Below are 5,888 nucleotides of genomic sequence, written 5' to 3'. Positions count from 1 at the left end.
TATATATATAACATCTTATTTTTAATATTTTAATTTTAACTTACCCATTATCTTTTTTTTCCTCTGTGTACCAAGTTTGCAAAAAATCTCTTGCATCGTGACTCATTAGATATAAGAATCCAAAATACAAAATATAAACTCCACATTCTAAATATTTTTCTGACATTAATTGATTACGAGGTTTAATAATCAATATTTTCTCTTTAATATTATGGTTTCTACATATAATACGTGTTGAATCATGGACTCTATGAATCAGTTTACTTTTAACAGATATCAATTTGATTTCAATAATATCTATATTCATTCCCATGTTTAAAATGATGTGCGAGGTCGGACGATTAAGATAAAATGTAACTTTGGACTCGCCGCCCAAATGGCTTGCTACAAATGATATGTGTATATCATAGTGAAGTGGCATTATCTTATCCGAAAAATAATAATCAGATATATTATGACACATTTCCGCATTTTCTTGTTCTGCCATTGGAAAAGCCATTGCAATTGAAATATAAAAGAAACCATTTAATAAAAATTTTAGGAAGTTGTTCATTCTAATTTTTGATATCTGCAAAAACATTTCTTTGATAAGAAAATATGGTGCAGGAAACAAAAATAGAGAATAAATAAATACAAAGAAAACGCGGAACTGTCGATTTTTGTATGAAAAAGAACATATAGAAAAAAAATTACGACAATTTAAAAAACAAATTTAAAAAATATATAATATATTTAAATTGTTTTAATAATTTTTAAGAGAAGTTTATATATGCACTGCAATTTTATATACTTTTAAACATAAATTAGAAATGTGATTCTTTCAAAATACGAAGTATATATAAATTGTCATTTATAGTTTCAGCATGTATATTAAATTGTTATATACTTGTTTGTTCTAATATTGAAAGATCTGTAAATAAATTTTATTTCTCGCGAACTTATTTTTCAAAATTATCAAGGTTACGAATGCCTTTTTCTTTTTATATTCTTTTTTGTAATATATATTTCTACGTCGTATATATTATGGCATCATAAAATGCACACAAAATCGTGCGCGCAATTAACAGGATACATAAAATTTTCTTAAAAAATCTTGTTAGAAATTACTTAGATTCAAACGCAAACATATGTAAGTAATGCGTAAAATAATTTCTTCTAATAACGCTTTGTTGCGATAATTCGACGTATGTTTATCAATATGTTATTATTAAGGTTTGTCATTTATAATCGTAAGTCGTGTATACACGAAAGAAACAAAGGCTAACAAAGTAGCGCTGTTGCAAAATTATACTTATTTGAATATATGTTTAATGGACAAATTGAACTAAACGTGAATAGAAAACGTAAAGAAATTTTTCATTATTATTTATCACGATATAAACATTATTTTATTATTTAAGGTTTTTTTTAATAAGATAAATTAACATTTATTTTCACATTTATTATAAATTTATCTTTTTATTTAACATAACGTTCGGAAACAATGACTCAATATATCCATTAGAAAAAAAATGTATCAAATAGAGCATAAGCAATTTGTTTCTGATTTTTAATTCGTTATAATGATTGAAAAAAGCTGTTATAATTCACGCTTGAGTGTCTTAATGTTTATTGTAATATGCAAGAAATAAAAATGAAAGTTGAAATAGAAAGTAGTGTTAATTTTTCTTGAAAACTGATCACAGAATATTTATTGGAAAAAAAGAATACTGTATAATCCCGTATTCTTTATATATTTCTATATACATATTTATAAAAAGGAATACCTTAATATCCTGTATTTGATTTATCCAGTTTGTTGAATCTGCCACGAGCCGTTGCTTTTAGGCAAATGTTTATACGTTCAATCGTGATATTTTCGCTTCAAAGGACCATCGAAACTAAGGTTTTCAGTATAATATAACGTATCAATTACATAATGTCATGTAAATACTTTCTTAAGGTTATACGTAATCGAGTGTGTTATTAGAACTTACTAACAACAAGTCGATAAAATACATAGTTCAACAGTTCTCGACAAATATATATTTTGTCTTTTATATTCCAAATTATTATTTTTGAAATGCATTTAAAAAATTCGACCAGAAAACTATATATTTTATGCAAAAGAAAAAATATATTTTGTACTTTTCTTTCATTTTTATACAGAATAATTTTTTGCCTCAATTTCTTACATTTTGTATAAAATAAGTACGTTTCAAATTTTTTTCTACTTTTGATGGATCCTTTTCTATATATTTCTTTTCAAATAACCTTATTTTCGATAAAACTAAATTTAAATGGAAGAAAGAGATGCTTTGGGGTCACATGCTTTAAAAAAAAAACACCTCTCATTTTTCGAGTCATTTTAAACAAACATTACAGAGAAAATTTGGAGTTATAATTTTTTTTTAAATATATACATAATGTCATGTAAATACTTTCTTAAGGTTATACGTAATCGAGTGTGTTATTAGAACTTACTAACAACAAGTGGATAAAATACATAGTTCAACAGTTCTCGACAGACATATATTTTGTCTTTTATATTCCAAATTATTATTTTCGATATATATTATTATTGTTGAAAAATTGAAAAAGAAAAGTATACATTTCTTCTCACTATATTGATTAAGGAAGGACCATTTCAATAAGTATAATTTCGCAACAGCGCTACTTTGTTAGCCCTTGTTTCTTTCGTGTATACACGACTTACGATTATAAATGTGTGACAAATCTTAATAATAACATATTGATAAACATACGTCGAATTATCACGACGAAGCGTTATTAGAGGAAATTATTTTACACATTACTTATACATGTTTTCGTTTGAATCTAAGTAATTTCTAACAAGATTTTTTAAGGAAACTTTACGATGTATCTTGTTAATCGCACGCACGATTTTGTGTGTATTTTATGATGTCATAATATATACGGCATAGAAATATATACTTAATTGCACTACAAAAAAGAATATAAAAAGAAAAAGGCATTTGTAAGCATGATAATTTAAAAAAATAAATTCGCGAGAAATAAAATTTATTTATAGATCTTTCAATATTAGAACAAACAAGTATATAACAATTTAATATACATGCTGAAACTATAAATGACAATTTACGTATACTTCGTATTTTGAATAAATCACATTTATATAAACTGTGACGAAAAGAGCTTGGTATACAGTTCTAGAGATACATATTCTGTATCGATTACCTCTATTGCGAAATTGTCGATTTTTGTTTGAAAAAGAACATATAGAAAAAAAATTATGACAACTTAAAAAAGAATATATGGTATGGTCTTTATTGACTCCCCAATGGGGTTGCAATCTTATACACTTCCAAACTTACAATTTTCCAATACAATCAATCTTCCTTACATCTATACGCTTTTTCTTACCACTAACGCTTTTTACACATCGCTCTCCCCTTTTACCCTCTCTCTCGCTTTCTCCTCTCGATCCTAACCCCTCTCTTTCTTCCCTCGCTCTTATTTCTAACGCTTTCTCTCTCACACACTCACCTATCTTATCCCTATCTTTATCCCTCCTTTTCCTTCTCCTTTTCTCACTCCTCACCCTCGTTGCCACCCCTCTCTATTCCCCTTTCTCCTTCTCCTTCCCCTTTTGCCACTCCTCCTTATCCTACACAACGAGGTATATCGTGGGATGGGACCCGAGCGGAATCGAACCTTGGACCTGATACTTGTCAGCCCGCGACTGAACGGTCTAAGCCACTCATCGCCAAAAAAAAAAAAAAGATTTTTTGGATATTATCGAATTCTTTTCCTAAATAGGATCACGATTAGTACCGACACATAAATTGCTATTATTTTAATTATTACAATTGACCATTAATTAACTTTTGACGAATGACATATAAAACTGTATTGCGACAATAATAAAGTACATATCGCGCGTAATTGTTCCGCGATCGGAAGTGTCGTGCAAAATATCTCGCGGTTGTTGCATATATTACTATAATTTTAATTAAACCGTGTTTTTGCGAGTGTGTGAGTGCCAGCAGGAAACAACAAAGAAGGAGCTAGAGAAAACAAGAAGATTTGGATAATCGATAGACAATATGCGTAAGTAATTTATAAATTATTTAACATTTATATCATTTCCAAGATAGAGATATTGTTTGTTCTCTTCTCACATTTCCTACATAATTCCTCGATCCTTTCAAATTTAAATAACACGGTTAAAACTATAGAAAAATATAATAATTATAATAGAATTAATAAACTTGTGTTTCGGAAATCACAGTTTCATTTATATCATATAAATATATATATCTAAGTACTCCGAGAAAAATAGATATTTCACATTTCCGTATTTTTTATTACAGTTCTGCGTTAAATTCAACGAAATATAAAAGATGTTAACATTTTTTATACGCTAAAACCAATAATGCCAAAGATATCGCAATTTTTCGTATGACAATTTGCAAATTTCTAATTCTAATATATAAAATATTAAATATTTAAGTAATTACACTATTATAAAATATTTTATTTGTGAAATATTTTTTTTATTAAGAAAATTAATTTAAGAAAATTACATGCACATATATATAAAAATACTTCAATAATAATTTATTATTGCTGTCCATAGTACACGCGTATATATACTAGAATGACAAAACATCATGCACAGCTAATAAAACATTAATAAATCCATATTATGTTTTCGCATTGTTTTATCCACAATTATAGTTCTAGCACGGATATGCATCGATCGGCCGTTTTACCGTGGCACCGAAATCTGAAAAATGAAAAATGGATCTGGCCATATAGTTCCATCGGCTTTAAAATGGACCCAGTTAGCAGTAGCACTATTGTATTACTGTACCAGCTAGAAAAAGCGCCGTACGAAATACGGCGGCGTGGCCTCTCTCAGCAGCGTGGCTTCTCTCTGCTATGGCTATTTAATTCACATATACAGAACAGAATATACACAAGAGTATGCCACGTGATAGCTAACAGTCACCAGCTGACCAGCTATTTATCGGAGATCGAAGATCGGAGATCGGAGCACTGGCTCAGCTGACTTGACAGGCTGTGCACCTACCATAGACATAGTATATCTAGACCGAGCGTTTGCCTTTATTTAATAAGTGGGGGTAAAGATACACGTAGAAAAGGACATACTCTGTTCCGTGCTCCTTGCGTTCTCTCTCGCTCGCATGTAGCGTAGCGAAAGAGTACGCTATGCTACGTGCGAGCGAGAGAGAACGCAAGAAAGCACGGAACAGAGTATGTCCTTTTCTACGTGTATCTTTACCCCCACTTATTAAATAAAGGCAAACGCTCGGTCTAGATATACTATGTCTATGGTAGGTGCACAGCCTGTCAAGTCAGCTGAGCCAGTGCTCCGATCTCCGATCTCCGATAAATAGCTGGTCAGCTGGTGACTGTTAGCTGTCACGTGGCATACTCTTGTGTATATTCTGTTCTGTATATGTGAATTAAATAGCCATAGCAGAGAGAAATCTGAGAGAGGCCACGCCGCCGTATTTCGTACGGCGCTTTTTCTAGCTGGTACAGTAATACAATAGTGCTACTGCTAACTGGGTCCATTTTAAAGCCGATGGAACTATATGGCCAGATCCATTTTTCATTTTTCAGATTTCGGTGCCACGGTAAAACGGCCGATCGATGCATATCCGTGCTAGAACTATAATTGTGGATAAAACAATGCGAAAACATAATATGGATTTATTAATGTTTTATTAGCTGTGCATGATGTTTTGTCATTCTAGTATATATACGCGTGTACTATGGACAGCAATAATAAATTATTATTGAAGTATTTTTATATATATGCGCATGTAATATAAAATTAATTTTCTTAAATTAATTTTCTTAATAAAAAAAATATTTCACAAATAAAATATTTTATA

General features: G+C 29.9%; 1 protein-coding gene across 1 annotated transcript in view; it reads left to right on the top strand.

The window, feature by feature from the left end:
• The first annotated feature begins 4,943 nt into the window (after positions 1-4,943).
• The window catches only part of LOC115236504 (dynamin-binding protein-like), a 9,528-nt gene continuing 8,583 nt past the window's right edge, over positions 4,944-5,888 (top strand). Inside the window, exon 1 of the mRNA XM_029809007.1 lies at positions 4,944-5,066. The gene's annotated coding sequence lies outside the window, so the exon portion shown is untranslated. The remainder of the gene's footprint in view (positions 5,067-5,888) is intronic.

Source organism: Formica exsecta, unplaced genomic scaffold (assembly GCF_003651465.1).
Source record: "Formica exsecta isolate Colony F162 unplaced genomic scaffold, ASM365146v1 scaffold253, whole genome shotgun sequence".
NCBI classification, from domain to species: Eukaryota; Metazoa; Arthropoda; class Insecta; order Hymenoptera; family Formicidae; genus Formica; species Formica exsecta.
The sequence above is the reverse complement of the archived record's forward strand: the minus strand, read 5'-3'. Positions and strand labels throughout refer to the sequence as shown.